Source organism: Podarcis filfolensis (genome assembly GCF_964270895.1).
Source record: "Podarcis filfolensis genome assembly, chromosome: 10".
NCBI lineage: Eukaryota > Metazoa > Chordata > Lepidosauria > Squamata > Lacertidae > Podarcis > Podarcis filfolensis.
In genome coordinates, this window is record NC_139612.1 from 18507995 (window position 1) to 18517707 (window position 9713).

Genomic DNA, 9713 nt, shown 5'->3' on the forward strand with positions numbered 1-9713 from the left:
TCATGTGCTGCTTCATTTTCCTATCCAAATGTTCCTGTTCATAGCCTGCAATGATGCAACTTCCTATTATCAGTCATCAGTTGTTCACTGCATAATCTTGAGGTGAGTAACTCTCCCTGTTGTGCTCGAGCCTCAGGGCGCAAGACATTCACTGCAGTGCTATGCCATTAGGGCACTCTGCTCATCACTTCATTGCATGTGCGGAAAGCTCACGGCATCGCTATGCATTATTCACAGCTAGAAGTAGTTGCGAGAACATTTGTCTTAGCAAGAGGAAGTAATATCAATGTAGCCCAGCATAAAAGAGGGAATAAATGGCAGGTCAGTGTTTGAAAGAATGTGTTGGAACACTATGAAAGTCTGCTTAGCATTTTGTGACTAGGGAAAAATGATAATCATTCCAACATGTGTATGAGAGATTCCCCCCCCAAAAAAAAAAATTCTCAAAGGTTAGGTACCAGCTGAACAACTAGACAAATCCAAAGTTATACACTTGAAGTTGATGAAATTATTCAGTAGTTTAATTGGCAGTGATAAAGGTAAAGGGACCCCTGACCGTTAGGTCCAGTCGTGACCGACTCTGGGGTTGCGGCACTCATCTCGCTTTATTGGCCGAGGGAGCAGGCGTACAGCTTCCGGGTCATGTGGCCAGCATGACAAAGCCGCTTCTGGCAAACCAGAGCAGCGCACGGAAACACCGTTTAACTTCCCGCCGGAGTGGTACCTATTTATCTACTTGCACTTTGACGTGCTTTCAAACTGCTAGGTTGGCAGGAGCAGGGACCGAGCAATGCGAGCTCACCACGTCACGGGAATTCGAACCGCCGACCTTCTGATCGACAAGTCCTAGGCTCTGTGGTTTAACCCACAGCGCCACCCGCATCCCTAATTGGCAGTGATAGGGAATCTCAATTTAACGTGGGTGCTGATTTAATTTCTGCTGCTACATACAGTAAAAGAGAGTGTCAGTAAATTGTGCAGTTTTGCATATGTGTGTATATGTGTGTTTGGTCTTTTCCATGGGTATGGAAACTGGAATACAGCTGAAACTAAGAAGTATTTTCCAAATGCAATGTGGCTTAGAGGTTAATCTAAGTGACAGGAGGAACTAAGCAGAACAAAGACTAATCTTCTGCTTAGGGGCGAGGTCTCTAAGGGAATAAGGAATAAGGGCAGAGAGACATTCCAGAGTGTAATAAATGGAGAAGGGGGGTGAACTACAATTAAAAGTACAGATCAAGAAGGAAATAATACCTGTGTGTGTTAGGTGAGCCTATACTAGCCAAGAAAAACATTGCTAAAGAAGTAGGAGTTCAATAAAAATTAAAGCTACCTATGCATACTTACTTGGGAGAAAGTCCCATTGAGCTCAATACTTCTGAGTAAACCAAAAACACAGCAAACCTTTGAGATTTGCATTTCTATGAATTTTGCAATCCCAGCCAGGTAATGTGTACAAATGGGGTAAAAATGTGCATGCATATAAATGCATAGGTGAGTGAAAAGAACGTGCACAAATGCATTATATTAGGGGAAATTGCTTTGCAAAAATGTGTAGATTTGTCAAAACTGGGTACCTCAATGTTTTTATGAGAAATTCGTACTAAACTTCCAATGAATTTTCATAATGGTTTTTATTTGTATTTATTTTTTAATTGTCAATTGCTACAAAAAGGTGAAAAACTGGGGGGGGGACTTGATTTAAGATGGGGGAAATTGGAAATTCTCAAAGTGAAACTGGCAGATTCTACCATCCCCCATGGTGACTGAGTCAGATGACATTCCCTGCGGCTGAGGAGCTACTGAGGCCCAATAGAGATAGAAAACCTCAGCTGCAAATGTGCATAATTTAGGGTTGTCATATTTCAAAAAGTAAAAATTGAAGTTTTAAAGCTATTTTTAAAGGAAATTTGCCAAAAAAACACACCCCCACTTCTGGTTTTCCCAGACATTTTAACCGACTTCTGAAAATTCCACCCAGACACTGTCTTTTGTAGACAAATCCTGGCAATATCCAGAAAATTCCAGACATATGGCAGGAGTAGTATAAGTGCTTGCAGGGGGGACTTTGAATGTGATTGCCAAGTACCAAATGGCCTTACAGTGAAAATGGCATATGTATTATGCTGTTAATGGGAAATTTAAAAAGTACTGTTGCCACTTTAAATATAAAAAAGCAATGCCTGAATCTTATGCAAAAGGTATTGCCATTTCTTGAAATATAAAGAGGTAATGTCTTGATCTTGTGCAATAAAAATATAAAGAGGTAATGACTTCATCTTATGCAATAAAGGCAAACACTCTTCCCTGAAGCCCATAGAAAGTAACTCAGTACAGATGGATAACAGCTTCATTCAGATGCACATTCAAATGGGCATCTAATGCTCATCTAGTTCCTGCTCATGGATCTGAATCCAGCAGATGTTCTATGCATGGAATCCTTATTGCATCCTTATCTTGATTGGAGCGACCGTGTTTTATAGAAGCTTAGGTTGGTATGGTTGTTTTTTCCCGAAGCCCCAAATTGTTTCCAGACTCTCATTCTCTGTGTGCAAAACTATCATTTCCAATTTATTTTTAGCACAACCTGTATTTGCAAACACTCCCACTCTCTGAACCTGGCACAGATTGACAGGAAATGACTTTTCCTGTAATGTAAAGAGAAATGTGTTGCCTACATAAAAGCTGTATCTGATTTCCTAACGAATTGTGTTCTGCAAGTGTCTCATTAAAAAAAAATGTTTAGACTGCGATTGCTAATACAGTATGTGTAACCCTTTGGGAAGGTATCATTTTTAATCAGTTTCAGGTGCTGAGTCTTTTTATAAGGTACAGTCGTGCCTTGGTTGTCAAAGGGAATCCGTTCCGGAAGTCCGTTCGACTTCCAAAAATGTTTGAAAACCAAGGCGTGGCTTCTGATTGGCTGCCGGAGCTTCTTGTACACAATCGGAAGCTGTGTCAGACATTCGGCTTCCAAAGAACATTTGCAAAACAGAACACTCACTTCCAAGTTTGCGGCGTTCGGGAACCAAAATGTTCGACTCGCAAGGCGTTCGGGATCCAAGGTACCACTGTATTACTTTCTCATAGTAGAAACTGTGAACTTAGTAACCTGGGAGCAGACTCCAATGAACTCAGTGGGACTTGCTTCTGAATGGACATGTATAGAATTGTACAATTAGCCAGTACAGTGGTACCTTGGGTTAAGAACTTAATTCGTTCTGGAGGTCCGTTCTTAACCTGAAACTGTTCTTAACCTGAAGCACCACTTTAGCTAATGGGGCCTCCCGCTGCCGCCGCGCAATTTCTGTTCTCATCCTGAAGCAAAGTTCTTAACCCGAGGTACTATTTCTGGGTTAGCGGAGTCTGTAACCTGAAGCGTCTGTAACCTGAAGCGTTTGTAACCCGAGGTACCACTGTATTCTAAACTAAGCTACTTTTTGGAATATATTGTACTTGCACTGCAGAGATTTTGGCAATCAACTATAATTGTGGACAGTTTGTTATTTCTGTGAGGCAATGAAAATGTACCCCTTATTGTCAGGGGTGCCGACTTTAATAAAATATGGGGGGCAGGTAAACCCCACCCCACATCATCAATCACATTACATGTACATTTGAATAGCAATGCCCATTAACTTGGTGTACGGTGGTTCTCAAATATTCTATTGGGGAGGTGAAGGAACCTCAGCCCCTAGGAGTTGGCTCCTATGCTTATTGAAATGATAGCCCCAGTTCACAGACCCTCCAAGTCTCCATATCTTCCAGCAAAAGTCCCTGATTTAAAGATGCTGTCCTGGTTTCTGATTTGATCCCAGAATGTCCCCCTTTTCCTTAGAACATCTGTATTTTCATTGGAGAAATGTTCATTGGAGGGTTTTGTGACTCCTGAAGCAAGGAGATAAGTAACTATATAACGTTTAGAAGGCATTTGAATAGAGAAATTTGTATAGAGAATTTTTTTAACATTTTATGTTTTTATATGTGTTGGAAGCCGCCCATAGTGGCTGGGGCAACCCAGTCAAAGGGGCAGGGTATAAATAATAAAATTATTATTATTATTATTATTATTATTATTATTATTTAATTAATTAATTAAGTAGGACATCCTTATTTTCATTGGATAAATGTTGGAGGGTATAAGTTCAGTTTCAGTAACAAACTATTCAAATGCATTGAATCAAAAAGGTAAACTTTGCTCAAGGCTAGACAATCATGCTTCAGAAGGAAATGCAATATTCACATGCCTAGTTGAAAGCTGGTCTTCTGGTGCAATTGCTAGAATGTTAGCACTGGAAATGGAGTCCTGGGATCAAATCTCCACTCAACCACCCATTGCATTGGGCAGCCCTCAGCAAACCTACTTCACCAGCCTATCCTATCCCATAGTGGTGTTATGGAGATAAAATGGAATTATCCCATACAAGTTAGACTGAGCTGCTTTGAGGAAGAGCATCATTAAAATGTGGCAAATAAAATAGCCCATTTATCTGAATGTTTCCTTGTTGGCCATAGTAGCACACGGTCAATTCCAGAAATCAGGATCACAGCTATCAAAGGTTTGGGTAATTGGAATTCACATGCAGTTTGGGTTGTTAAGGGGGGAGAAATCAAACAAACATCCGTCATAATCTGAATATGTATTCTATATAGAATTTAGTTTCATTTGTGCTACTGCAGTATATTTATTTATTCCGTTCATACCCCACCTTTCCTCCTAGGATCTCAAGATGGTATCTTGCTCTCCCCCTCCTCATTTATTCTCAACAACAACCTGTGAGGTAGGTTAGACAGAGGCAGTGACTGCCCCACCATCACCCATGGCTGAGTAGAGATTTGAATGCTGGTCTCCCAGGTCCCAGTCCAACAATCTATTGCCATCCCATCACATTGGCTCTCTAGGATTCCTGTATGTTTTAATTGTTTTTGGTGTTGTTGTTTTTTTCATTCTTCTAAATCTAAACAGATGAAGCACGTGCAAAATGGAATAAGAGCAAACATTGCAGAATGAACGGTATAATGATCATCATTCCCTCGGAGAATGAATTCAGGTGGTGTGTGCTGGCTGGATTAGAGGAAAATGGGGCCACCAAAAAATGAGAAGAAGGTGTCAACATGCTCAAGAGAACACCAAAATTTGCAGACGTAAACTTAAAAAGATTTGAAACAAACCTATGGGGCAAAAAACAGTCCACTGGGAACTGAGCATGCTCAATAGCTGTGAAATATTGAGTGCCAATTTGATAAGGAAAATGGAAATATAGAATGGGAGCGGTAGTAAAATAACCTACTTGAAGGGAATTAGTAGTCTGCACCCTTTAATGAAGACATTTATTTTATTTTTGAAGGTTGCGCCTGTTTGGAAGGTTGCACCTGCTAAATTTGAATCTTAAAGTACAAAGGTTGCTATTTTGGTGTGCAAGCTTTGGATTAACACAGGGTTGTTCATAACGCAGAAATGAAAAATGAATTATTCTCAGCAATACAGTTATTCCCCAAGATTACTTACCACTGCCAATTTTAGGTCTCTTGCAGGTAGCATCTAAGAGCACTTTTCTGTATTGTTGGGATGTCACTAGGATCTAAGAATATAATTCCTGATGTATATTAAATTCCATGTTGTTCAAAATAACAGTTTGGATTAATTTTGCCCAAGGCAGAAATGGCACCAGCAAGAAAACCAAAAACAATGGATACTAAAAGTCAACCCTAGACAGGTAAAATAAATAACAGAAATCTCAAGACTTCCAACTTGGTTCTAAAAGAACAGGTCCGCATTTTAAATGAAAAATACAGTTATGATTACCTTCCGATTTGCCATCAGTCATGCCAGCTATCCCATGCAGAAGAGAGAAGTTGAATGTCAAACCTTTTTCTGTTTGCTTTCCACCAAACATGTCATTACAGAGGTGACTCAGGGCAAAGAGTAAAACTGGAGACTTTCACTAAATCTCTATTTAACTGAAGGCAGTCCCACTTATGTGTCTTGGTTTAAACTGGCCATTACCGCCTTAAAATATTCATTACGATTCTATTATGAGCCATGACTCGTGTAGGCCAGTTCTAAGCATGTTGATGCAGAAGTACAACTCAGCGAATTCAGTGGGACTTATAACAGCAGTCAAACCACTGTCTACCTGAAGTTAATCAGGTCTCGGTTTGATCAGTGCTACCCAGATGGGAGACAACTTGCATGCCGCCATGTGTTCCAGGATGGAAGAAAGGTTGGATATACATGTAAGAAAAAATACAATAATGCTACTACCAGATGAATTTTGGGATATCTTCCCCCTCTCCCAAATTCCAGGTGGAACAGTTCCATCAAAAAATCTAGGTGTCCTTCTGGATGGGGATGGAAAAACTCACATGGGATAATGTGTAACTTGGATTCTACAAATCACCCACTCTCTTCCAGGGTGAAATTAATCAAGGAGCATGTTGGGCAATACAGTGGTACCTCAGAAATTGAACAGAATCCATTCCAGAAGTCCATTTGACTTCCAAAACTTTCAGAAACCAAGGTCTCTTGGAAGTCGCGTCGGACATTCAGGTTCCAAAGAACATTCGCAAACTGGAACACTCACTCATCTTTTCTGCTAGAATTTTCAACAGGAAACCATTATTAAAATTCTCCCTAGGATAAACACTAGGAAAAAGCAATAAAGTTTCTACAAGAAACAGAGACAGAGAGTTATCCCCCTTCTTCCTTTTGACCAAGTGAATATGAAAAAAATAAAGAGTTGTGACAAGGAGGAGAGAAAATATCACAAGTTTTTGTTTGAGAATTATTTGCCATTGACTCCAGGTATGATACATGAATTTAAATGCACTGGATACTGCTCTTAGAGTTTAATGAGCTAAAGAATCAATAGTCAAATTAGGCAAATATATTAATACCAAATTCAAATTTCAACTCTTATGAAATCTTAAAAATACAAGAGTCTTAGCTGAAGAGGATCTTAAATAATAAACAGTATGATTCAGAGAGTCATGTAAACCTCATTGCTGCAATATGAATGAATGATGGGAAGATTTTCTGATTTTCTTCTTCTTCAATCTGGATAGAGCAAATACTGAACATGACAGAACATCAAACACACTGAAAAATCTTGTAAACAAGTCTTATGTAGGGGCAAGCACCACACAAAAAGCAGTCCAAGAAAATGTGCAGGTGGGAGATATGAGAAGTGTAAGAGATTTGGTTCTACAAAATCATAGCACACTGGGAAATGAATACTGCGGATAATTCAAGTCCTTTAGTATTTCTTATCTTACTTCAGAATGATGAAAGTTAAAACTAGCAATGGCAACAATGGTGTTTTGGACAAAGTAAAAGAAAGCCGCTAGAAAGCAGGCAAAAGGAGTTTGCTATAAGGTCTGCATTATACACATAAAGCATCATCATATCACTTTAAGCAATGATGGCTTCCTGCAAGGACTCCTGAGAATTGTAGTTTGTTAATGGCATAAACATTGTTGGGGAACCATTTTAACAATCAATCCCTCTTCCCAGGGAATTCTGGGAATTGTAGTTCTGGGAGGGGAATAGGGGTCTCCTAAGAATGTTCAGCTCCCTTAACAAGCTACAGTTCCCATGATGCTTTGGAGGAAGCCATGACGGTTAAGGTGGTATAAGAGTGATTTAAAGACATGGTGCAAATGGGGCCATAGAATATAGAACTTGAACTTTAAAGAGAGCTTATACACTGGTACCTCGGGTTGATTACTTAATTCGTTCTGGAGGTCCGTTCTTAACCTGAAACTGTTCTTAACCTGAAGCATCACTTTAGCTAATGGGGCCTCCCGCTGCCATCGCGCCACCAGAGCACAATTTCTGTTCTCATCCTGAAGCGAAGTTCTTAACCAGAGGTAATATTTCTGGGTTAGTGAAGTCTGTAACCTGAAGCATATGTAACCTGAAGTGTATGTAACCCGAGGTACCACTGTAACTGAAAAAATTCCCACAGTATTGATGCCCATTCTCAAGAACAAAGGAATGCCTCCTTATTCCATAAGTCCTTTTAGATCTGATGAAGAATGTACTTCTTCATTTTGCTGCAGTAGACACCTTTAATATTAACCCACAATGTGAATCTTGCATTGTTCTTATGGGGGGAAAGTTGTCATGAATCAAGGGTAGCCAATTTAATACCCTACAGATGTTGCTGGACTGAATTGCAACTTCTGTCATCCCTGAGCGTTGGCCATGCTGCCTGGGGGCTGTGCCAGAATCACATTGTCTATGTCTGGCATAAATGGAATTTTCCCTTGCAGGTAAAACTGGGATGTGCTGGTTTTTATGTTGGGTAGAACATCTCTCTGATGCCATTTTTCACATGCTGAACTATGTTGAGCAGAGTATTTGGCATATCAAATGGTTGAAGTTTCTAGGAAGCCAAGAAGCTAAGTGTTGTTTATGCCTTGCATTGAGGAGTGACAGCAACCTCTGTGCCATCAATGAGGCAGTGAATGAGCCCTGGTTTGTTACCTGAGTGGAAACAGATACATGAGATAGATAATTCAGGAACTTTACAAAAGAGTTAGTGTTAGTGTTACATGCAAACCAGATCAAGACATCATTGATCAAGGCTTGTGTTTTCTTATAAAGGTGATGTTACTTTGAAAACGATGACACACCACGGATGCACATTTCAATGATCACAATGCTACATGCAATTCTGAGACCTCTGGGTATAAGGTGGTATCTAAATTCAATAAATAATAATAACAAGTGTATCCTGAAGGCACAAACGAGATACCCTGGGGTGGGTACCAGCTCTTCTGCTAAGACATATAAAACAATTATCCACCAAGGAACATAGGAACTGCCTTATACCAAGTCCATCGACCTCAATATTGACCGGCAATATTGACCTAACTGGGGATACTGGTGTCTGCGTTCCTTTACTGCTGAGCTATATCTCTTTGATAGGACAACCTCAAGCCTTCTGAGAACAGGTGAACTATCACTAATTCTGCATAGCAGCTGAGATACATAAGCTTTGCATGTAGAAAGTTTTTTAAAAGGACTTCCTTAATAGATCTTTGGAAGATTTGGGTATCTCAACGTGAGAAATAGCTTCAGCCTGTTCTCACAGAATCTGAGAGGATTATCCTCCTGGACCCAGTATAGCAGAGCTTTCCAAACCGTATGTTGCGACACGTCATCATGTCGGCTGTAGTGTATAGTTGTGTCATGCAAACACTCCCTGCGTTTCTCACGGGACTGGAAAGAGGTTAGTTTAACCTCCGGTTTGCTAATAAAGCTAAATTACGGTGTCATGAAATGATGCATATCTAAAAAGTATGTCACCAGCAGTGCTTTTCTTCTGGGGGGATGCAGGGGTATGCGTATCCCTAAACATTTTGTGAATCTTTGTACTTTTGTACATTTTCTGTATTTATTTTCCCTGGTCTGACCTATAAAATGGTGATTTTCTTTAAGTCAAAATGAGAGTACCCCTAAACATTTTTTTAGAAAAGCATTGGTCACCAGCATGAGAAGTTCGGAGAGTTCTGCAGTATAGTATTCACTCAAGACTATTCCACAGTTCTGTTAATTGTATGGGATACGCAACTTGCTGATTTTAGAGTAAATGGATTTATGAATATACTTGGGTTCTTGGGTAATTTGCTTTGTATTGGGGAATTCATCCGTCAATAAACGTCTGCCTGCTTTTGATTAAAATCTGACTAACACTCCACAGTAAGAG

The 9713-nt window shown here is 39.9% G+C and overlaps 1 long non-coding RNA gene across 1 annotated transcript in view; it reads left to right on the forward strand.

Annotated features, from left to right (window-relative positions):
* The window catches only part of LOC310744026, a 299274-nt gene extending 295853 nt beyond the window's left edge, over positions 1-3421 (forward strand). The window contains exon 2 of the long non-coding RNA XR_014539358.1: positions 3183-3421. This is a non-coding gene — a long non-coding RNA (uncharacterized lncRNA). The remainder of the gene's footprint in view (positions 1-3182) is intronic.
* The last annotated feature ends 6292 nt before the right edge of the window (positions 3422-9713 follow it).